Source organism: Falco biarmicus, chromosome 12 (genome assembly GCF_023638135.1).
Source record: "Falco biarmicus isolate bFalBia1 chromosome 12, bFalBia1.pri, whole genome shotgun sequence".
In the NCBI taxonomy this organism is placed as follows: domain Eukaryota; kingdom Metazoa; phylum Chordata; class Aves; order Falconiformes; family Falconidae; genus Falco; species Falco biarmicus.
Window position 1 is genome coordinate 28,494,139 of NC_079299.1, and position 25,872 is coordinate 28,520,010.

Below are 25,872 nucleotides of genomic sequence, written 5' to 3' on the forward strand. Positions count from 1 at the left end.
ACTCTCCTCCTAGAGAGCAAAGAGAGACGAGCACCTACAGAGCTGAGCCATCCCATCCCACAGATGGGATGAGTTGTCGTTTGAATGTGCCCATCTCCTTTGACTGTACAATATTTTATGACCAGTTCTTAGTCTGTGCCTCATTTTTACACAGGAGACTGTAAGCATGGACCCTCTCTGTACAACCTAGCGTGTCTTGAGGTCCCACTCTATTTGTTTTTATTTGTACTAGGAATTATGAACTGGAAGGAATGATGCCATGAGAGGGGTAGAGGAGCCTATCTGGGTAGTTCCTAAGACTCGTACTTTCCTGGGATCAGTAAGACGGGATCGCTTGTTGGATGATACCCTCATTAGAAAATGAATTCAATATTCACCCGTAGGATTTGCAGACACTTGGACAAAAGAAGGCTAATAGGGAAGCATTGCTGGCAACAGACTTATTCTCAAAACATTTTTTAGGCCAATTTTACCCAGCATCATTTTGCAGGTAATTTGCACCTCTGTGTGCATGTGCAGTGTGACATGTTTCCACTAAGCCCAGACCCATTTCCATTTCTGTGGAGTAATCATGTCAAACACATGGTTTGGCACGTCAAACTGAAAGCATGCAGTGGGTAACCTGCTGGCATTCATACCTTGTAGGCTTATTCAACTGGAGATGAATAGACTTGCTGTTTCCAGAAGAAAGCACTTGTATAAGAGTTGTAATGAAAGAGAAAAAAGGTTTAAGCCCTCAGCCTTGCTTGATATAACAGGAATTAGACCACAGAGTCACCACCAGCAGCTTTATCGACCAGGAGTGCTGGGTGACATGGTGGGCCTGCAGAAGTCCAAATACCATGTGTTTAGTGGCCTGGGATTTCACCTACCTCAGTCCACATAGCTGCAATATTGAATCAGCTTTTGTTGTCCTGAGAATATTTATGATTGTAAGAGCAGAAATCTTAAAAACAAAACAAAACAAAAAACCCCAAAACCCAAGCTGGGATTTTCTTCTGTGTGTGTATGTGTATTATTTCTGGCTACCATGGCATTTTTCCTATGAAATTTGGCTTTGTTCGGTTGATAGTATCGCTTTGGTCAAACCAACTACATTTCCAGACCTGGACTGCACAGACCATTACTGAGGTGAACAGAGGGGTTTTTAGCAAATAACCTCATTAAGCTGTTATGCTTTTTGCTTAGCAAGAAAATGTTCAATGTGCAGTATCACAGTCCTCTGGGCTCCTCAAACCTAGTGAAATTTGCCCACCTTTTCATGAGGTGCTTTTTTTCTCTTGTCACGTGTTCTGTGCTGTTTACCACACATGAGTTACGGATGGTAATTTTAATTTAAACCCCCAAATGTAATAAATTCAGCAGATTAGTATTTGGCCAGGATTGAGTGCTGAGATTGTTCAGTTGACTGTTATGGAAAACACATCAGCCAACCTCATCCCTGACCAGAGAGCAGTGGTTCCATCCCCTTACAAACAAAGCCTTTGTTATGTCTTCCTTGCACTGTGACTCTAGTCTCTGCAGTGCATTTGTTTCCAAAGCAAAACAATATATTCATAATCCTTGGCAGTTTGAGTATTTCAGCTTGGATATTCCTGTTACACAATTTACCTACTAGCTGATTGAATGTAAGAGATGACCTCACAGCTGAGGAACAGTATTTTTTCAGATGCCTTGAGCCCTATTTGTTTCTAGTGCAGCTTTAACCAAGAGTGAACTGTAAAGTAGAGTCAAAGAATCAGGGTGCCAGTGCTGCTACCCCACACTTTATGCTTTAGAAAGACTCAAGCCTGCTCATTTGGGTAGGGTTTTCAATAGATCACAAAGTTTGGCACTTTGTAGTTAAGATTGGGATTGCTATCACTGTTACACATTCAAGAAAATAAGAGCTGCTTTTTTAGTAGTAGGTTTGGAAAAAATGACTAGTTTATTTGGAGTTTTCAAAGATAATAGGATACTGTATATACTCACAAATACTTATTACTATTGTTATAGTCTGTATTATTTAATTACATTTTACAAACATGAACATACACGTTATTTATAATCACTGGGATGAAACTGTTAGAGTATTATGGATATTCAGTGTGTATCATACAGCTTTTGACTTGTTTACCTGTATTCTGCCTATTGTTTTCCTCCTGGTTATTTATAACATGTCTAGACTTCTATCAGATTTAATGAAAAAAAAAGTCATAATGTCAGTTTCATTTTTCCTCAAATGTGCACCAAACTGACTCTGGCTTGGAGAGCAGGATGAACACCTTCCTGCAGTGCAGACAGTCTGGAAGTCATGTGGTGTTGCAGGGTATCTGTTAGTAGACATAATTTGAGCTTTTCAGGGTAACCCTCACGAACCTTGATTTCCAGTGAGTCATGTGATACCACTTCTTTGTTTTAGATATATAGATGTATAGATACAGATATGTATGTTCTATTTAGACAGGTTTTAAGTGTTTCATTTTTTTTATTTCCAGAAATTCAAAACAAGATCCAAAGAAGCCTAGTGGAGGAAGGTGGGAGAACAACATGTAAAAGGGTATAAAGGTACTGGGCTGCTTTCTCTCTTTTTCTTTGGTTTTTGGTTTGTGGGGTTTTTTTCTCTTTTATCAGTGCAGACTGCATGATCTGCTAACCATTGGTCATGATAGGGTCTTTAAAAAAGCCACTGTTAATTCAGAAAGTGTATAGACTACCTGAGTAAGGACTGCACCAATATTAGGCCTGAAAGATGAGCAATGAATGCCTCTTACTTTTTAGATGAATATTTGTAAGATTAACATACAAAGTTGAAAGTTGAACGAGAGAGGAAGTGAAAATGGAAAGAATGACACTTCTGTACAGACTTTTCTGCCAACCATTTGATTTCTCTGAGAGTGCATTTTTTGACATTTAGTAAAAATTATCTGCTTTATTTGAGGATGTTAAGGCCCTGACCAAGACTGGGGATTGGTTATGCATTGTACCCTGCACACGTAGGGAGAGCTCTGCTCACAGGACTTGCAAAGTGTAGGAATAGAAATAAGGACACACAAAGGTGCTGTTGTTTCCATGGAAAAGGTCAAATACCAGGTCACTGGCATAGCCAAGAGTAAAGCCCAATTGTGCTGATGCCTGATCTTGTGTCCCACTTACTAAACTTTGCCTCCTTTAGCAGGAAAGTGACAGCCAAAATGCTACAGTAGTCTGGGGTGGGAACGTGGGTAGGGAAGATGCAGAGCAAAAAGCATGTTCAGCTTTTTACGAAGCTGCCATAATCATGATTTGTCACTAGCAGTAACAAAAATGCCTGTGCAATTTTTGTCGATGGAATTCTGCTCTTCACCCAAGTTTGCTAGTGGGTCTTGACTTCTCATACTCCCCCTATTTCAAAATTTCTCTCTGCATTGTGCCTACACAGGCTGATACTGCATTTGATTGTTTTATAACTTTCCAGTGATGAATAGTGTATATACCCAATAGCAATATATGATATTGGGCATCTTTAAGTGATGAAGTGGTGGAAATTTGAAGCCTGGCAAATCATCTTTTCAGGAAGAGTTGGACGAATACTATGTCCATTCTCCTGAAGGCTTTACACACTGGCACATGGCATGTGCGGTGCCTGCCGTAATCTTTCATTAGAAATGTTTTTCCATTTCTGACAGTGAACAATACTGTGGTATCTGCAACACTCATGTTCACTGTAGGAAATGGATGAAGCATACTACGCAAATGGTAATAAAGCTGAGTGCCTGCCATCTCCAAAGACATATCTGAGAAGTACTGCATGGGTAAGAATTAATATGCTTGGAGTATGGTAGGAGTGTGGGGCTCAGAGTCATTCTCCTGAACAGTGAGTTAACTTTTACCATTTAAAACTGAGACCTAGATTTATGTGTTTATAGTCATTTCTATGTCAATACGTCAGTGCTTAGTGCAGATCAGTTCCCTCTGAAGTAGACAGGAATGGTCAGATTTCGTCTTTACTGATGAGTGTACTGGAGCCTCAGAAAGACTTAATGATTTGTTCACACAGCCAGCCAAGATGAAACAAGGGATTCCCAATTCCCAGTTTGTTGTTCTAGTGATTGGTGGAGCCTGTTTCCATTCCCAAGCAATAATGTCTGTCCTGAACCTATTAAGAACGTTCCTTCCTATTCTATATTCCAAACTAGAACAAACTGTACTGATCTGACCCCAGTTGTGAAGCTATAAATTTAATTTACAAGGTCATTTATATGGGAGGAGAAGTAGTGTCAAAATACAAGAATCTATGCAAGGAGAAAACAGAAGAGGCATAGATAGCATAACCCCTATAAAATGTCTCCACATGTGATTTGTGTGGAAACAGTTGCTCTGAGATCAGAAGGAAATCTGTTGCTTTTGGCAGAACTGGTAATTCTACAGCTCAGTAGTTATTAGGGCCTCTGTGTGATACTTTCTGAGCTCTGGATTTATCTTAAAGACTTCCTGTTTTGTAGCTTTCAGTCATGTCAAGTTGTATGCCTTAGCGTGATTCAGTTCTGTTGTTATAATGATATCGAGATTTACAGTGAACTGGTAAAAGATTAAAACATAGTATGACAGCAAGCATAAAGATGAACATAGTCTGGAATGGAAAGTAGAAGCATACAGAAGAAAATTTCAGGCTGGGTGTTGACTTAGAGGTATTTTAGGCACTCCATGTTTTCTAAAACCCCGTCAGTCCAGTAAGCCTGTCCTCACTATAACACTTGTTAGCACTAAAACCCCCTTTTCTTCCCCTGTCAGCTGGCTATTGTAATGCAGTGTAGTTGAAACCAATTGCAGGAGGAGAGATAAATTATCAAATTAATTTTATCAGATTTGAAAAATAACAACAATGTCATTACAGAAGTAACTAGAGGTCATGAGATATAAAGCTCATATAAAGCTCTTCTGTGCTAGGTGCTGACACAAGTGTGCACATAGAGGTGGTCTGTTCTTTGGTAGCTGCTCTTAAGTGATGATAATCAGAATAGGGAACCATCTCTGTTTTAAGTTGAGAACCCACAGGGCTCATTTTGAAGCTAATAAAGACAAGCTGCATTCCTGTGGAACTGTGGAAAGAAAGAAAAATAAACTATTATTTGGCAAAAGGATCTGACCATGCAAAGTCTTCCAAAGGCAGTAAAGGGTCTGACCATCAGTAGGAAAAACTACATCTTCCTTTTTGAAAAACTTGTGAAAGTAATACTGTACCGACAGTGTCCTATCTCAAGGCTCTTCAACCTTGCCAAAAACCAATCTACCTCATACTAAGTAACAACAAAAAGCTGTTAAATTAATTGATCTTTAAATCACAAATCAATGCACTTGGGAAAAAATTACGTCAAAGCAGAGTTCTTAACTCCCAAAGGCAGGGCAGGTAGAAATCCGTCTTTCATGGACACCATGTGTGCTCTCAGTTTTGGTCAGTTTTATGCCTCAAGGTACTTAGGTGCTACTGAAATGTGGTACCATAAAATAGTGGTATCAAGGAAATAGCATTAAAAAGCACAGAAGAACCAGGTACTTAACCAGCAGTGCTTGAGATGTTGGACAGCACTTTGTCTACAGGTTCAGCTTTCTTTCCTGAGTAATGTAGCGTGCATCTCAAGGAAATAGATCCAGACATGAATAGAGTTCTCATCTGATGTTTATCCACACTCTAGAGAAAGTATTAGCAAGCTGGGGAGAGAATGGACAATTCCCACTGATCTGCAAGGCAAACCAGGAGGGACATAGGATACTTGTACAAACTGTGTGTTAGAACTAATGGAAATGTTAAAACATGAGATTGTTTCTGGTGAAATGCACGCAGAACAGAACACTCAAAGCAAGAAAACTGGAAGTGATCTGCCCTTCCATATAGCATCACACTCCATAATGAGCTCACGATGTAGTACAACTCTAGTACTGACCTAAGTGGCATGTGGGTAATGATTTTCCCCAAAGCCACAAGTGATGACTAGAGTAGTTGATCTAAAGTTCTGATTGTTAGCCTACAGCTTCCAGTCTGCCTGGCAGTGTTTTTGGGAAAAGAGACAGGCTGCAAAGCTAAGACTTCTAATGCCTCTAAGTGACAACAGTTAGCTGTCTTACCTGTCTGTAGAAAGGAAAAAAAACCCCAAACACAGAACTACTGCTTTTGTAGACTTCTTTTTCTTAGCTGTATGAGGAGGGAAACCTTGGTTCTGATTAATTTAGTGGGAATTTTGCTTTTGTCTTTCAAGGGGACAAGATTTTATTCAGGCCTCAACAGCAGGCAAGTCTGAAAGAGAAGGTAAAATGCCTCTTGTTCAACTGTGTAGGAAACCACTGGGCTAAGCTGGGTGATCTGGACATACTTAAGTATTTCTTCTACAGCCACTGGAAAGATGAGGGAGGTTCAGGCTGTTTTGGAAAGTGGAGTTCTGACTTAAATGTCAGAAATAAAAAATAAAAAGTGTGAATGGATGAATGAATGGAATGAAGTGATGGACTAGCTTATAAACTTAGTTACTCGCCTGGTCTCCTCCACAGTATAAAGGCACCTTCCTCCTTTTAATGGCAGGATTGTCTCATGTAGTTAGTAGTCTAATTAAATAAACATAGATTTGACATGAAATTTATGCTGGCCTCTCTCATTCATGGAATAAGTGAATAGATACCTATCTGACCTGGCCCTATGACACATGGGACCAATCAGTCAGAGGGTTTGCTTTATAGAACAGTTGTTTAGATAGCAATTCACAAGATTTACGGAGGAGATAAATTAGACTGGACTCCAAACCGCACCATCTCCCTTGCTTGTCTTAAGGTTGAAAGGGGGAAAAAACATTTACTAGCAGATAGAAGATTGGATGGGAGCTGAACTCTCACTCCCATTCTGCCACAGGAGGACTTATATGTGTAACTGGTTTAGGCTGCATTTATATATATGTATAGGAATCAGAGACTTCTGACTGTGCTGCTGAATTTGATGCAAGCATGCGTGCTCAGAAAGGTGCTGATCTGTTAACTCTTGAACTCTATATAGGTTGTATAACTTGTATAGGTTCTTCAAGGCATGTTGAAGCAACTTTGGAAAAGAACCAGTTTTTTCTGTTAGTTTTGGTGAAGAGAGCTTCAGTGGCAGCAAACATTCTGTAGCAGACTGGACTTTTTGTATTGTGTTTAAAAAAAACAAAAAGAAAAATATCTGGTTTGAGCTGTTATTAATTGTCACTGAGCAATTGAAAGGTCAAACCTGATGTTCTTGCTCAAGCACAGCCCTTTGCAAAGCCAATGGAGTTTTGCCTGACAAAATACTGGATAGAAGCATGCACAAATGTCAGCATTGGGACTGGATTTGAACTGTATTCAGGCTCTAGTTAAGAGAGGTCCAGAATAAGCTGTAAATGTAGAAAGAATGCGATCTTTAAAGTGTACTTCTGCATAAGAAATACAGGGCGATATCCTCAATTTACAAACTCTTAGGAAGGAGGAACAAGTAGCTGTAATTCCTGGCTCTGTTCCCTTGGTCTTAGAGGTGCCAGTTATAAGTCTGAGGACAGTCTAAATGCTACTCCAAAAAATTCCAGCTGACTGTCCACATCCTGACCCCATTCTCACTCCTGAGCAGGTGGTATAAGGCTGACTTTTAATTCAGGCCTGTTCATAATGCCTTTTGCATACATTGTTCCTGAATATGCATGAAGCAGCAAGAGTATTTACAGTGTAATTAACAATATGTAGTGCAGCAACCAGGAAGGTGCTGGAAGACGCAGGATTTCATTTGTTTAACAGCTGCAAATGCAGCTCTATTACTTATCTCTTTTCATTCTGAATTTATGGTCCCACACCAAAACATGTGCCTCCTGCTGTCTGATCTCTTCTCCTGTGGTACTTTAATGTTCACAACAAGACCATTTTGTGTGTGACTGCTCAAGCAGTGGCTGAAACATTTCTGATTTCTGTGTAGAGTTCCTAATTTGACCTTTTCAAATCTAGTCCAAGTAACGAATCATGGGACAGAAAAAGTAATTAGTAATTTTTGCAAACAACTAGCATAATGCAGTGTACTAAAATAATGAAAAGTTAACAATAAGATTCTTGTAAGTTATTTTGGGAGGGAAATGGCAAAGAAGTTCACAAGTCCTTTCAAATAAAACTGAGAATATGTCAAGCTACTTGCAAACAAAAGAAAAGAGATGGAGGTTTTCCAAGAAATTTAGTGTCTATTCCTGTCCAAAAGGTTGGAAAAATGCTTGCTTTCACAATTTTAATTTCTAAACAGGATGGGTTTCGGAGTGTTGAGTAGATTGTGGGTATTACTGCATTGAGCAGTATCTCCTGGAAGTAGAACCAAATGTTTGCAAGTCTCATATCATTCCAGTATCTATGAATGAGACCTTCACGCTGGCTGTTCATATTGGTATTTCATCTGCTTCAGTTATATTGGAAGGCATGATGGATGGAGGGGTTCTTTACTCTTAAAATAATATTAATAGTAATGATAATATTAAAGGCTGGTGTCCTGGTTTTGTCATGCTTGGTATGTAAACTTGGGGTGTTAGCTGTGGCCTGTGGATGTTTGCTTGGGGACTGGCTGAGCATTGGTCAGCAGGTGGTGAGCAGTTGTACTGTGCATCACTTGTCTTCCTTTCTCCCTTTCGTCTTGAATTTTATCCTTTACCCCACCTTTCCATTACAAATTTTGTTATTATTGGTTTTATTATTATTATTGTTCTTTTCTTTTTTATTCTGTTTAAATTATTAAATTATTCTTATATCAGCCCTCAACTTTTACATTGCTTTCCAATTCTCCTCCGCACCCCTCCAGAGTGGAGTGAGCGAGTGGCTGCGTGGTGCTTGGTTGCTGGCTGGGGTTAAACCATGACAGCTGGAAAGACTATGCCAGATACCAGCTATCCTTGTGGTAAAGCATGACATAGTGTCTGTATAGAGACTGTTTCCATACACTGCCTCTTCAAAGGGCAAGATAAACTAGAGTAAATAAATAGTATTTCTTTGCATCAAAAGATGAAAAAAATTCAGGCTCTTCACTTTGAAAAGTGCCCTGTTCACAGTGTAAAATTTTCTAACAGTCTAAAGATTGCAATTGTAGAATTTACTCTGACAGATGAATGTGTAACAAGAGCCAACAAATAGAAAAAGAAGGATCTATTCAAAGTAGGAGTAAGGCTGCATTTTTAACAATAAGGTTATTTAACAAGTTTGGAAAAATTTATCCAGGAACATAGTAGCTCTCTATCACTGGAAGTCTTTAAATCAGGAATAGATGTCTTTCTGATGACCATGCTTGTTGCCGTAGCAGGAGTTACAGGCTTTGAAATTCCATGGTTTGTATCATCCGGGAAGCCAGAGTAGATGATTGTGTTTGGTCTCTAGGGGCCTCCCAGTCTCCGCAAAGCATTCGGCTGGATTGCTACTTGCAGCATGTGTGGAAGAGGAAAAGTAACATTTCTCATATCTGGACAATAGATGACAAGTGGTTTCCACTGGAGTTATAGATCAGATTTCCTTTAATTTTCCAGGCAGCACACTAATTTTTCAGGGAATAAGGAAACTGTCAAAGGAACTTTCAGTTATTTTAAATTTCATTATAGCAGCCGTTCCACTCCTCCCACTTTTCCTCCCCTACAAACTCAGTGTAGAAGTAAACAAAGTATAGAAGTGGTGTACTGGTCAAAATATGGAAACACTGGCATTGAATAACTGTTTGCATTGGGCATTCTTTAAATGACATTAATAAAACGTTGACTGAATTTCTCAGAGTACTCAGAAATGAGTTTTGAAAGAAAACAGCTTTCAGCAATTTGAAAAAAACCCCACATTTCATTTGGAAGTGGCATAGATTGACTGAGGTTGGCCATAATATTTATGAATAACCATGGAAACATGATGAACAGGTTCTACACAGTTACTTCCAGACTTCATTGCCAGAATCAGTATATTCATATAACACTCCTAATCTGATATATCAGGTAATGGCAAGTATTATGTACACAAAAGAGAAGAAACAGAGGCATTCCTTAGTGGTGGTGTTCTGCAAATAGACCAACATTATGCACACGGTTTGAACAGACCATAGCCAATTAATTAAACCACAGAATATTTGTAAATACTTACTTGATGGCCGTGGTTTGAAAAAGATATAACAGTACATAAAATAGATTTGCTTTACATTTCAACAGACTCGTTGGTGAGAATAAATGACAGAAAAAAAGAGGAAAAAATAAAATTAAAACAAATATATTATGTTTCCAAAATCCTACCAAATATGTGATCCACTGAAATTATCAGACTGTTAACTGCTTGTAAATCTGCCTAGACTGGGGTTGTGAAATTATTTTTAGTGTGACAGCAGAAACCTTTCTAATGCTACCATTGTGGCACCGTGTCAGCTGAGTAAGAGGCAGCAAGAATGGCATAAGAGCAAACTGGGCAACCTGAGAACAAGGAGGTTTAGCAATACAAAATTTTCTTTCCAAACAGAGGAAGAAGTATACAGATGTAATTGTATTTATAGCCTGTGAACTTCTGAAATCCTAGGGAGAGTACATCTGAGGAAAATGCTGTGGCTTTACGTAGTCCAGCTAGCAGCTATGTAATTTTTGAGGGAGAGCATCAAGAGCGCAAGTTCTTAATAGAGTGTGCTAAAGCTTTACTGTCCTTAGTGGAAGGTGATACCTTCCCAGCACAACAGTTTTGCATCCAAACTCCGTATCCCCTCCGAGTCGTATCTTAGTGCTTCCATAAATTGTGAACTTGGTTTTTAAATGAAAGAGCTTCAAATAAATGTCTTTCAGTAATTTTTGTTTCCTGGCTTGAGAGTTTGGTATTGGTAGGGAACAAGGATTTTGTGGTCTCCGAAGCATACTTTCTACTGTAGGACCTTTTGCATAGCCCATGCATCAGGCTGGCGGCATGGTGGCAGCAAGGAGAGCTTTCTCTTTAGAACAGGAAGAAGGCAAAAGAAGATGCTGTTGTGATGTTCTGGCGATTAGGATAGCTCTACTGCTCTCAGCTGCCTTTTGTGTTTTCAGTTCCTGTTGTGCTATACATTGTATGACTAATCTACTGTTTCTGATGAGTTGTACAGATAGGTACTGGGCACATACTTGGATTTAGTTTGTTTTTTTATAGTTTTTATAATAAATATAGTTTTATAGTAAATATAGATTTAGATTTTTTATAGTACTGAGGGGAAGAAAAAATGGTAGACTGCAGAAGTTCAGCTGAGCATTTCTGCTGACATGCTTAGCTGTGGAAGTGTAAAACAATGCTGACATGGACTTTGATCCTCTGGTTTCTGATTTACTCCACTAGGAAGAGAGACAGGACTTCATCACTCAGACATACTGTTTCAAGCTATCTACAAACTAGAGAAGATAGCAGTGCAACAGTGTACATTTTTATGTTTTTTTCCTGAAAACACAGAAAAGGAAGACTGAATTTCTGAATGTTGATTTCAGTGGAAACAGAAATGCAGAGGCACTTTTGAAGTGTGCAATTTATTTTAAAAATGAATCTTCAGGTTTTCAATCTCAGTTCTGTGAAAAATGTCAAAGATGGAAAAACATATTAGGCCCTGCATGTGGGCAGAAATAGGTATGACCGTTCTACCTGGTTAATTCTGAAGAAAACCAGTACAGCTTCATGCAAATGAAATTGCTCAGCAGTATATGAAGGCCTGAAAAATTAAACTAAGGGAGGTGAAAACTGGCTTTTGAACATAGAATCATTTAGATTGGAAAAGACCGTTAGGGTCATGAAGTCCAACAGTAAACCTAACACTGCCAAGTCCACTGCTAAGCCATATCCCTAAGCACCACATCTACACATCTTTTAAATACCTCCGGGGATGATGACTCAACCACTTCCCTGGGTAGCCTAAAAAGACCTTTTTACTTAACTTTGTAAATCATAACAATCCCATTTCTCCAAGCTACTCAAACAAATTGAGCTTTGTCTTCCAGGCCAATGGAAATATATCGTAGTGTTGTTGCAAAGTAAAATGGCTTCAGCGACTTTATGGAAAGGGGAAAGGTTCCCAGGCTTTCTGTTCTCAGTCCAGTTTAATTTCAAGTCTCATGCTCAGTTTCACTTTCAGAGTGCCCTAAGAGAAAATGTAATTTAGACTAGAGCTGCATTCACAAGTTAATGGCACTGACTGTAATCCTTCAAAATGATGGATACTGGAGTTTTCCCCCCTTTACAGGAGGAATCACATTTCTCAGTGTCACAAAAGGAAAAGAAACAAACATGTAGAAACAGCAGCTGGCCCTCAAATCTTTGGAGGTACGTTTGTGTTTCCAAAGCTGAAACAATTTTCCTGCCAGAAATCATTGTGACCTAAAGTTAGAACTCCAGTATCTGTGCCCTTTGTACTGTGTTGACCTTGTTAAAGATACAATTGTATGTATTATAGAAAAAATGGGAATTGCAGGGGAAGCAGAGAGATCATCAAGCAGGCTAGGGTTTTTCTCTTGAGGTAAAGGAAAAGCTTAGACACAAATCCCAGCTTCTGTTTTCCGCCCCTTGTGTTCTGCACATTGCAAGCTACAGCAAAGGTTTGAACACGAGTATTTATCGGTTTTGACTGGTTTTGCAGTATTATGTCTGCTTTTGTGTTACTTCGCAAGGGTTGATTTACTGCTGTTGCTTTGCTACACTTTCGCACCTGTGCTATGCACACAAGGAGGTCCTTGTTGAAAGGTGATATACTTAAAACACTTTTCTTCAAGAGCCTTTGAGGGTAAGAAATTGATGTTTTTGCCTGAAACAGCTGGGTGGAAGGATGATACAGAGCCATTCTGATCTCTTCCTCCAGTAGTACAGACACTAGTAGCAAGAAAGGAAACCTTAGAGGGATCTGCATTTCACAGATAATACAGGGAAGGTTATTTCACTTTGAGTAATTGAACTACAGATCTGAACTCTGCATCTCTGCAGAATTATCCACATCCTCTGTTGGAGCTGGATGAGGAAGGTAATTGCGTCACTTTGAGACTATTGGGTCAGCACAGTCCTCCCACCTCAAGCTCAGCACCATCAAACACAGCAAGGGTCAGAAATCCATACAAACATTGAAAGCAACAGCTGATAGAATAACAGTGTTTCTTTCCTGGCTAATAAAAGGCAGGTGGAAAAAGCTATGTGTGCGGCTAATGGAACTACTTGGTGTCTCCTTCAAAGAAGGTGCACATCAAACTCATGGATAAATATCAGTGTTTAGTCCCTCAGACAATTAGCGCTCAACCTGAGGGACTAAGAATCATTAAGTCTTTGCAACACATGGCATAACTCAGCCTTGACTGGATGCATGTTGCTGTTAGAGTCTTCACTAGGTTATTTCTCTTCCAGGTGACAGTTATTCAATGTTAATGGAAGAAGCACGCACTGAGGTGGTTTTATGTCACTATATGCTGTCTTACGGCTACAGTCAGAGTTGAAACCTCCATGCTTACATTGCTGGACTTCAGTGCAGCTTCGCTGAAGTACAAAGTATTACTATTATGATATAGTAGGGGCAGTATTCCCAAGAATCTGGACAAGAATATTAACTGGAATAATTAACTGGAAAAGGGTTCTTGTGCCCCTTTAGTACTGATGTGTCTAGTCGGAGGTATACCCCATTGTACTAAGATGTTGCAGTGTTGGATGAGGTCTGGTGTTTTCCATGTATTTCCCTTGTATGTGACTGCCGTGATGTGGAGGGGACAGGAAGGAGTGAAATAATCAGGTGATTTTCCTCGGTAGTAGTAGGCATTGGGTCTTGTTGGTATTTGTGTTCTCTGCTCTGGTGTCCCCCCTTCCCCCAGAAATCTTCCCCAGCTAGTAGGTCTGTTCCTTTTAAACAGGCAGGGAATAATACCAGGAAAAAAACTAATGAAAAGAAGGCTACTTCTTTGTTGGTGTTCTAGGAAACATTTTTGTGCAAAGAATTTTAACTTTTGTTGCTGCAGAGAGATACTTACCTTAAAACACAGACAATTGATAAATAAGCTGGAGTAGGTTACTCAATTTTATCAAGTCTTGTGATGCATTGACATTTGATGTCATGACTCCATTAATCAAAAATATTTTGGAGGAAATTCTTCCTGGTTCATTCATCCACAAATAATTTACACTGGGAGCAGTGGATCTAAACCTCTTTGGCAGACTGAAATCAAGGAGCATGATGAACAGCTAGCCTGGCTCCTGAGTGACCAGACACCCACTGCTTACCAGGGGTCTCATTTTTTTTTCAGGCATGCAGTTAATCTGTTGTGCCTTGAGGGAGCTCACAGCAGATATTTGTGAATGATAAAATAAAAAGGGGCTGAGGGCCCAGGGACTCAACAGAGGATCTTAGGTGAAAGAAAGCACAGTTGTTAACCTTCCTGTGCCTGATATGTGGTTTGTCAATTAGGCAGCAGAAGCTGAGCTGGTTGTATATTGACCTACAAGCATTAAACAACTGGCTGGGAGCCATATCCTGTGAAGACTGTACTGTCCTTCTGATGTGAAAAGCAGCACTACAGTTGTGGTTCCACTTAGGGTTTTTGAAACACAGGCTTTATTAAAAAAAAAAAAGAGAGGGAGAGAAAGAAAAGTATCTTTCACCAGGTGCACTTTGACTATTTATTTGGAAAAAATAAAAAGTATTTTGCACAGAAATATCCATAGTTTTCCAAGGGTTATTAACATGCATAGCCATGCCTGGCTTGATCATGCAGTATGCTCTTAGACAGAATGACAAAGCTGGAAAAATGAAGTCAAGGAAATATGAGCTGATTTATTTTTTATGTGTAACAAGCTAAACCTTGATCCAGTGCATCTGTGGAGCAAAAGGGTATTTATTCAGTTCCACCATTGAAAACACTGAGAAACACATGAGGTGAGTGTGAATTGTTTCAGCTGAACTCATGCAGTCTCTAGACATAATTAAACACTGGCCCAATTTTTAATGTGGGCTACCGAATTGGATGTCAAAAATTCCACATTTGGAGGTTCAGTCTGACCTTTAGTTACATAAAAGAATCATTGAAGAGTCTTCAGTGAGTGTCAGTGTCTCAATGCAAATGCCTTATTTGAAAACTGTGCTCCTTTACAATGATGCATTCCAGAAGAAGAAAGCCCTGATCCTGCAAGCAGTTTGAAGCAGGCTTCAGCTTGCTGCCGCTGATACCAGCTTGCTGGAATCCACTCATCCCAGGGAATGGTATGCTGGTAAAGACAAGCACATGTGGAAGGAGTTGCAGGTTCAGGTCTAAATTAGCATGAGATTTTTCTCCCATCTATAAATTTGAGAATATACTTCAATTTCAAGATGGAGATTCAAAAATGAAAGTGCTCCAATAACCATCTTTCTCAAATGCCAGATGATTTGTAGAGAAAAAAACCAAATTCATTAAAGTGAGACTTTCAGTAAGTGGTAGAGCTTGTTAAAGCTGGTGTGCCCAGGTGAAAAATGCGACTTTTATATACACACCGAGTCATTTTTAATCCAGCCATCCTGGAGGAGATAAATAGCACTGAAACCTGGCAAGATCACCTGTATCTCACACACATCCACCTAGGAAGGAAGCAGGGGATGTAGCTGGGTATTCTTGCTCATAGCTGTTGGAGGAGTCAATGATCCCTAGTGAGGTGTCACTAAGGAACACTTCTGGAAAAGTTTTAAAGTGTCTGAAGCTGTTTGCTCAGTGAAGCTTTATCTGTGCCTCAGGACCTGGAGGGACTTGCAGCTCCTGCTGTCTCAGTCTTGACTGCTGTCAGTGCGTTGCGTAGCAGGGTTAAAGCTAAAAGAAGAAAATAATCTGAACCCTGCAAACACTGCTTCATTGCTGTGGCTCCCATCAGCTACCTTTATACACAATCTGTGATTCCCTTTATGTAGTTTAAAAAATAGTCTTATTACAGCACCAGGAATTTAACTCACAAAGGGAAATGGTTTGCTGACTAGTTTTTAAATGCTCTGAGCTGCTTACAAGGTTTAGGAATGACGTGAGAATCTCCAGACTTTACTTTCGTTTCCAGTGTTGCTTGGATCTGAATGTGCAGGTGCCTGTTTGCTATGATGTTATGCTGAAACATGCAAACTGATGTTCTTGTTCTTATATTGATTTGCTTGGTCAATTAAATTAATGTAAAAAATGTAGCTTTAAGGGTAAAAATGTCATTGGTAAAAGCCATTGCTCACTGAAGTGCGTTCCTCACTTGCCAACTACTACTTGGCAGGAATGAGCAGGCAAGGTCATTAGTTTGGTACTTTCTGGAGAAGGATGCAGTGTACTTCATACAAACTGCAAAATCCAGGGGGATGCCAGACTACCAGTGTAGAGTCATTTTGTTTGCTGAGCCACAGGGGATGTTAAAATTCTGTAGGTAATTTCTCTACTTTAAACAAATGTTCTTACTGTGTAGCTTGCAATTCACACAGGGCAGATGTCCAGAAGAAAACAAAACTTGATGAAAACTGGACTGTCAATCAGCACTGAGTGTGCTTCTCTAACTTGAATTACATCCACAGTACTTGCTCCTGCAACTGTGGGTATGTAAGTTGGTTTGAATTGATTGGTCTAAGTGTATGAAGTACTCTAGCAAACAGAGAATTCCTCAGGAAAACTGTTTGTCATTGGAGGGAATCCTTTATCTCATTGTATCTGTGTAAGAAAGAGTTTCACAGATAAAGAAATGGAAGTTCTTTCCAAGCAGAAAAAAATATTGCATAATCAATAGTAATTAGATGGGATAATTCTAGTGATTTGATCGTAATCTATGGAATATACAGGGGAGTGATCTACAATCTTTATTTCTAGTGGTTCTTAAATCACAAGTTGAACCTTGCAATATAATTACCAAGGCTTCAAAAGTAAAGACAGTTATAAAACAAAATATTTTAAAGCAAAAATAACTTAGGCTTCATGTTTCCAGATTTTTCTCTGTAATTCTGCAGAGTAGAAGCTAAAAGAAAAGGAATACTGAAATTCTCAAGATTCCAGGAGCTGGGGCTTTTCTTTCTTTTTTTCTTTTCAGAAAAAGCCCACCCAGTATCAGAATTAAGTAGCAAAAATCATAAGTGTAGCAATCCTCTTGTCATACTGAATTTCCTGCACTTTTTTTTTTTTCTTTAAACAGATGATGGCCCTGGTGAGAGGGTGAGACTGTGTACAAATGTTTGTGGTTTAGAGCCCAGTTTTCCAAAGAGAAGTCCAGAATACACAATACGTCACCTGTTTGTACTCCAGCTCCATGAGGCAACTAAGACAGAATTATACAGCGTTTCCAGATCAGCTTTCCCATGGGGCTTTAAAGCTGAGTTTTGGTCTCCACAATACACAAAAATGTTTCCCCACATGAATTAAAATATTACTTCTTGGCTGTACAGCATGCTACAGGCTTTATCCACTGGTGTTACACTTTTATACTGTTTTAACCATTCCCAAACTAAGGTGGGGAGCATGGGTTTGCCAGTGCAGTAGTACTAGTCTGCCTTTGGCTGAGGAAGTATTTGCATTTCTTGCTATTACTGCTAAGCAGATTATTCACTTTTTATGTGAAGAAAATTTATAATGTCTTGCAAGGTTGTAATATACCTAAGGAGAGACAGAGGGGATTTTGCCAAGTGGGGTTCCTTTATGTCTGTTTTTATGACTGGCTTCGGGAGCAGCAGAAATCAGACCCAGTGTGGGTGGCTTTATTTGATATGTGAGTTTAGAGCCCCAGTGAATACCTGAGCATGACAAAAGAAGGATTGCTATAGACTTCAGTAGCATTGGAAGATATCCAGTGAATAGTACCAACAGAGACTACTAAAGTTAGAACTGATGCTGGCATGTAGCTCTTCCTCTGTGCATTTCTCCTAGAACTTACTTTCAGTCTGTGAAGGGAAGACAGCCTGTGAGAATGAACAATTTTATGATGGTACAGAGATTCTCTATGCTGACCACCAGCAGGAGAATCAGCTAGTGTCAGACGTCCCAATGGGCATGCTTATTCTGCCCCATAGTCATCTGTATTGGGGCATCTGTTGGCTCCTTTCCCACTTGTGCTCCCTTGGCCCTGCTCTGAAGACATACGTGACATGTAGGCCAGATGCTGGCTTCCAAAACATGGAGTAAGTCCAGCAAAAGTAGTTTAGAGCAGGCCTTCTCCTGTGTCAGATTTCTGAATACAAACACGGAAGGAGCACGGAGCATGAGTATTACATACAGAAATGAAGAAGCTGGCAATAGATAGCTCAGGTTTTTTATTACAGCTTTTACACACTTACGTACTGTGTAGTTCCATTGACTATTATTACATTTTTAGTTTTTACAGCTATTTCTAGTTCTTTAGTTGTAAAAGGTCCTTGGCCAGGTGGCTTTCAGCTCTCAAGTGATATCTATATGAGATAAGCTGTGGTCATATTTTCAGACACATTGTGGTCATATTTTCAGTCAGGAATTACGGCAAGAATAAGACCATTCTTCTCCCTTCTCTAGTTAGAAATGTTGGACAGAGGCATCTTTCTGGTGTCGTTTCAAATTTGTTCATTTTGGTGTGGACAATGGACGGTGTCAATCATGCTGCTGTGTCAGTAGAGCAGAAAGACTAAACAAGGAGGGGAATTGATGTGCATACTTATACTCAAGGGAGTATATATGGTGCAAATAAATGGAGAATGCAGGTTACTTGGAGCCACTGAGCTTCCTTTTGTATATCAGACTGTGATTTTTGGCTTTTGAAGGCAAGTAGGTGGGCAAAATAGTGCAAAGGAGAGATTTTTTTTGTTAGCCAGCTCCAAACTTGCCTTTGCCAAGGAAATAACTTTAAGTAGAAACGGAAACCCAGTCATATACAACAGTATGTTGAATTTCAAGGCATGGAAATGCTGTATGAGAGTCAGAGTCCCATGTTTACTTTCTTGGTGGGTTTTTTTCCCCTGCTCTCTTAAGGAGGAAAATGGAATTTAGAATGGGGAAAAGAGGGAAGAGAAAGAGCTGGCAGAACTGATAAAGCAAAACTTATAGACACTATCTGACAATAATATGCATTGAACTGTCAACAAAGGGAATGCTAAATAAATATGCAGTTCTTACCAAGTGCTGCTGGCTAGATTTATTTTGGTTTTGTGGTTTTTTTTTCCTGCCCTCAGTGTTTTTGCTAATTATAAGCAGCAGCACCAAGAATATTTAATTCTGTTGAAAGGATGTGTGGTTTTCTGGGTGGTGGGAGTAAAGTAGCTAGGCGTACTACAGAGGTGCAGTGTCCTGAAGTAAAGGTTTTAAAGCATTCCCTGTCCATCTGAGCGCGCACCTTGTGGTGTTGGGACTTTATATAGCTTTACCACTCAGGCCAGCTTTAGGGTGTTCTCTGCACATATCCTTATAGTTTCAATGATATATCTCCATAGTTCAGCAAGATGGATTAACTTATGCTAGGATAAATGTCCTTATTAAAATTTTCTTTGTTTTGATGATATATCTGTACTGATTTTAAAACCTAAATGCAGAATGCTGTTCTAAAAAATCAGTGACCCTTGTACAAAAACTGTGGAGTCTGGACCTGTGTGAATATCATAGAATCACAGAATGGTTTGGGTTGGAAGGGACTTTAAAGGTCATCTAGTTACTGCTGCCCTGCCATGGGCAGGGACACCTTCCACTGGGCTGGGTTGCTCCAAGCCGCATCCAGCCTGGGCTTGAACGCTGCCAGGGATGGGGCAGCCACAGCTTCTCTGGGCAGCCTGTGCCAGTGCCTCGCCACCCTCACAGTAAAGAATTTCTTTGTTGAATATCCTTGTTCCCATTGTTCTACGCTGTGGTCATGTCTATCTGCTTCTGGAGACATCTGCTGTAACCTAGAGGAGTTTACTGGTATAAGTGTGTGTGTGTGTGGTGTCATCAGCTTTTTTGTCAGCCTCTTTGGGAACTTTAAATATTTGTCAGAGCAGAAAGTGGAGGAGGAAGCTGGGACACTACTGAGTTTCCAGCAGATGTTTAAGCCATATGGAGCCCTAGGCAGCTTTCACATCCTTTATACAATTTTCAAGGCTGAGACTGACACTGGATGCTCTGGGAACATGAACTGTCCCGTTTTTCTCCCTGTCTCCACCTGAGGAGACAGTTGTAAGTTGGAAGTCTTCCTGAAAGGGTTGCCCATAGCAAAATAGGTCAGTCTTAATTCACTCAGCTCATTCCACTGCAGCCAGTCGAATCTCTGTGAAAAGACAACTTGAGACTAGTTACATGGGTACAGACTTCTTGTAAAGTACTAAGAGACAAGGCCCAGAATCTTGCAGCCTTTTATTTTTTTTAACCTGGAAACCCCTCCAAAGGCTTAATTTCAGAGACAAAGTCTTATTCTATCAAGGTTTAAATAAAAATAAAATCTGTTCATGACTCTTTAGAGCATGTACAGAGCTTTACTATTGGCAGGAACCAAGACAAAGTTTTCAATCTAATTATTTTAATTCCTGTTTTATTTGTAGGGAGGTGGCTGCAAAGAAATGATGTGGATTCTCCAGTGAAGATGTGCACTTTGGTATTGCCTTCAGGAGTGCCATTAGTTATTCAAATTAAAGGTTCTGATGTGTTACTAGGAACAGCTGTTTTATTAAACTCATTCATTCAAGATACAAATGATAAAAGTTAAAAAAATGATACAGAAGATTAAAGATAAGCCTTTAATCTCATCTGCTGATCAGTGACAAGTCAGCAAGTTCACTAAAGGTATTAACAGCTGAGGAAATGTGTATTTGCTGCTGCTAACACAGTCAAAACAAAATGGGAAGTTTTTCTTTATTGCTGTGGAAACGTTCACCAAACTGTGAAGTGGATCCTGTCCCAGGCTCATTTTGTGTCTCATCTGCTATATGTGTGAAGAAAATGTTCCAAGGTCACAGGTAGCGATTGCTATGCATATCAGTAACCTGTACCAGTTTCAGTTGGATTTGGGGGAACAGGACTCAGGCCTATCAATTCAGGAGAGGGTTCATGGCATGTAGGGGTCACAGTACTCTGAGTGCCAGAAGTGCTGGCACAAGACATATTTTTAAGTCCTTGTATGGACTTGCTGTGTAATTCTTGCAGGCTTGCAGTACCACAGAAGCTGCAGAGCAATTCTGTCAGAGAAACTCCCACTGAAATACTTGCTGGCAGAAAATATTAATATTGTAGAACTAATTAAGTTTCTGTTATAACTGTGTATGTATAGATAATGATCTGCTGATGGCGAGTAGTAATTTATGGTTATAAAGCTGAACCAGCTGAGCCGTGATGCCTGTAGTCTAAGAATTGTTCTGTGGTCACAGAGACTGGTATCTCCAGATAGTATCTCAGGTTGTTGTCTGTCTTCTTGCTGACTACAAAGGGACAGGATGCTCCAAACTTAACCATCTCCTTTAAGTTTCTAACTGTAAATATCATGAAGCTGCCACTAGGGATTTCTTTTTTTCTCTCTCCGTTTTTCCTTTTTTAATGTAAAAAAGCTTAAAAAAATTAGAAAATATTTTTACAAAGCACAGTCAAATTATAATAGCATTTTCTTCTTTCTCCTGCTGCTGTGAAGGATAACACAATTTCTTTTTCTTTGCACACTGGACGTGAAGCTGAACCAAACATTAAGTTTATAGTAACTATGGCTGGAAAATGAAAGAACCAAAGTAATGCTGGCCTTTGGGATTCAGGATTGGAAGGAAAAAGTGATGGCACTAGTCATAGCCTTGGCATTTCAGACTCAGAGCTGTGGTCTTTTAGGGTCATGTCTGCTCAAATGATCTTCAACTAGCATGTCAACAGCAGCAGTATTTGTATTTTCCAGGTTGATTCTGCCTTTGATGATCTGTTTCTACCTGGTATGCTCAGGAAAAGACAGCTCTGCATCACTTCAGATTTGGTAAGTTTCTTTGGGGTGGGAAAAACCAAAAGACTTAAGCTGAAAGCTCAAACCTAGCATGGATCTATACCAAACCAAATAAATGCTCTGAGACAACTGCCCACCTGTATCCTGATATCTCTGAAGAATGGCAAAACTGTGGAATATATTAGATAGGCAATCCAGTGAGTCTAGCTAGGCTTTTACATGATGGGCCAGCTTCATGGTGTCATGGTGCCATTTCAGTTCCCACAGAGCTGCTTAAAGTTAAGGCTTGGTGGTTTGAAAAAAAAAAAAAAAAGGTAGATGGTGATCTGTTGACACACAGTGCAGTGTTTATTCTGCCAGTGAGTTGTCAGCATAAAGGTCCTGAAAGCAGCAGGCCTGGAAATAGATGTTTCTTTGGTCTTAGCAGCAGCTGGGTGGTCTGACTCCTCAACGTTGTTACCCATTACTGAAGACCACTGTATAAAGGTAAGTGTCCAGAAAATGAAGTACGGGAGTATGCACTTCCTTACATAAAAGTACATTCATTTATACAATTTTTGCCTTCCCTACATAGTTAATAGTAGTTCCCACATGTAATGTTTAATGGTTTGAGTTGCTGGAAGTCCACTGAAACTTAGTCTTCAAAATCAAAGGCCTAAAACACATGGAACATAGTTGTTGTTGTTATTATTACCGTTATGTCAGCACTGAAGTAAGCTGTCATCGCTTTTATAGCCGAAAACTATCCTTTGCATGGTTACAAAGGCTGCACGTGGGGCTGGTCAAGGAAATGGAAGAATACTTTTGGGAAGCACTTTAACATTCCCAAAGTGGAATAGTGGTGCTTTTTCCAGGGTTTTAAGTAGAACTGCTCTCTTGCTATTCCGTCTGCTGCCCCATCCCACCACCCCAAAATAAGTACCTAATAGAATCTAGATACTGAACCAGTTTATAGTTTTTAAAAATTCAGTAATCGTGAAAAGTGAAAAGTATTAGGTATGTTTTTGTCAAATACATATGTTTGTACGAAAAATCCTGCCAATTCTATATTTACGTACATAGATAAATATATATAATGTGTTAGCATTGATGTTGATGCATACAGACACTTTTGGGACCTTGTTTGTTATCCTAGTAATGGGTATAGCAGACCAACTTCTGAGACTCAAGTATGAAAATATAATTGCTGTGCCACAATCAGAGCTTGCTATTACCATGCTCCACAGCATTAAGACATAGTGGAAGAAGTGATACAGACATGTACAGACTGTGTGTGTTACACAGAAACGTAATCTTGCCAAAGCTGAATCATCTAAAGGGTTGGAATTGATCTGAAGTATATGCTTTCCAAAAAGTCTGCTGAAGATTTTCTCGTATGAATTGTCACGACAATAGGTGGCACCCTTATGCCAATAAACATCGTCATGTTTAACTTAACTGGGCTTCCTTGGACTTACCTACAGCAATTCCTTTAACCAAAATTATTGGAATTAAAAGCAAAAGAAAGTCATCATAATATTCATTAGGGAAATGGGGGATGTGCCTGGAAAACAAACATGTAAACTCCATTCTGACTGTTGAGTTTAATGCATGACTTAGCTAGCAGTACTGTTCTGTTGAGGAATTTGAGAATTTTGAGTATGGGCATGTATTGAGCGATGCACACAAACTGTGTAAATGTGTGCTTTATAACTGAGGATTTTGGTTCCTTTGGGGTTACTTCAGAGTGCAAGAGAAACAAGATGTGTCCGGTTTCATGTGCTCTGTTACACAAACATTTGGGTGCATGGGATATCAAGATGATTTGAAACTACACCTGCGCAAAACCAGAAAGGGAACCTTACAATAATAGACTTCTCTTGATAGAGTTTTTGTTACATTTACTTCCAAGGTGAGCCAAAACTTGGGGAAAAATATTAACCAAACTTTGTCAAGCCACAAGCATTTTGGCTTGCGGTTTGGATAAATGTTCAGGTCACTTCTTCCTGTGCCCCGTCCTTATTCACTGATCCTCTGCTAAGACTGAAAGGCAATTAAGAAGAGGTAGAAGACAGAACATTAAAAATGCCTAAATGCCTTGTAGAATGATGAAAGGATGCCACATATTAGGAAGTGTGAAAAAACATCTGCTTTTGTGTATTGATTTTGCTGATACAATTAGGTATAAGAAGAGAAGTTTTGCTAAGCATAAATTTTATGCTTTTTTTTATTTTCATGAAAATAAGAGTTTAAAGTTCTGATGTAATTCTGAGGACATAAATTATCTTATGCCTGCAGATGGCCCATAAAATTTGCAAAGCCTGGACCATTTATAAGCTGGAATTGCATCAGAAAAAACTTCAGAACTCATTGAACTTTGCTAGTCTTGGCAATGTCTCTGTTAGGCTTTTGCTGGCATTTTGATTCATCTGTACCTTGCAAAAGTAACATCTTATTGTGGAAATGCAAAACTGAAAGGGAAAAATATTTTTGAAAGAATTGATGGAGCTAATGAGGTTTCATTCTAATTTATGAGATTTAACACAGCTGTTCTCTTAGCTAGAATTTTGCTGAAGTAGCTATGATGATGTAGGGGAAATTAAAATGTCCAGTGTTTCATGAACTGTTATTTATTTGGGCCTCTCTTCATTTCCCTTTCATCATCTCATGCTGATTTTTTCCAAGGTTTTTTGCAAAGCAGTGTAATACCTGGACAAGTTCTATTCATTAGTATTAATGTTGTCTCCAGGCTTTGCTGCTAAAATGGAATTTTGATTTCTGCTTAGCATTTGCTCCTCAGCATCAATGGATCTGGTTTTAGACAGGTGGTTACAGACCCTATAGGACCAAGAGGCTATTGCAAGTCAGTTAAGTTTATCACATTGCACTTAAATTATATTAAATGAAGATGCTTTACCAGGTACTTTCATAAGTTCATCTTGGACTGACAGATATCCTGTTGCCACTGTTAAGTGTTTCTATTCCTTGAATTTCACAGATGGGAAAACTCATGGGAAGAAAATGAAGTCTTTTGTAACAATGTCATATTTTGCAACTTTCTGTGAAAATACAAATCCTAGCCTGATTGTACATTGGTTTATGTTTAAAAGTCTTTTCCTGCATCTGTAAATTCCATTGCTTATAACATAAAAACAGTTTAAGGAGCTGTACCCCTCTCCAACCTTTTATGTGTGTGAGTGTGCATTCTGCAGAAAAGCTGCATGTTTCTGGGTAGAAATAATTGTAATACAGTTTTGGGGGATTGGTATTGTGCTTTTTAAAATAATCTTTTCAGTATCAGTGAGAAAGAATGTAGAGCTCTAGATGGAAAGTCTGTGTCAAAGTTGCTGTTAGGACTCTAACCTGTTTGGAGACTTGTGCCAGCAGTGAAGAAAAAAATAATTTATTTTTTTTTTTTACTGTTCTGTTAAGGTGGGTGAAAGCCATTTCATGGCAACATGTATCTTTGGGCACAGGGAGGAGGGAAAGGCTTGCTAAACCAAAACTCTTCCAGTGAGGCTGTCGTTTGGTGGGAATATGTTCTGCTTTTTTATGGGCAAATAATTGGAATTAGAAAAAGAAAAAAACTCGATTATCTTTTCATCTTTCATTTGATTATTTTTTGAGAGCATAAAATGTTATTCATTCACAGTTTCTGAAACAAAAAGGATGAGAAAGTAATCTGTATTTTGAGGGAACTGTGCAATGAGACTGTATGGAAACCTCTTCCGTATTCCATTTTGCTTGCACAGTTGGAGCCCTGTTTATCAGGCTATGATTATTTCCCCTGGTATTTTGCATATAAAAATCACTCATATCTAACAGAAGCTGTCAGACTCCTGAAGAGCAGTGGTAAAAACTAAGCACTGACTTTGGACCAGAAGGTACCATCTGTCTTTAAATAGTACTTTTCTTCCAAGAAACTGTCTCTTCATCCCGATGCGTAGGAAAAACCACCAATCATGCACTTGTTGTAAATTTTCCTTTCCTCATGATAGAAGGACTGTCAAAATGGTGGTGACAAGGTCATCAATGTGGAATACTTTTTCATCCTGGGGAATCACTTATTGTGTGGTCCAGGACCTTGTCCTGTTT

General features: G+C 39.3%; 1 long non-coding RNA gene across 1 annotated transcript in view; it reads left to right on the forward strand.

The window, feature by feature from the left end:
- The window catches only part of LOC130157343 (uncharacterized), a 365,996-nt gene that overhangs the window by 14,747 nt on the left and 325,377 nt on the right, over positions 1 to 25,872 (forward strand). Inside the window, exon 3 of the long non-coding RNA XR_008824814.1 lies at positions 2,478 to 2,547. This is a non-coding gene — a long non-coding RNA (uncharacterized LOC130157343). The remainder of the gene's footprint in view (positions 1 to 2,477; positions 2,548 to 25,872) is intronic.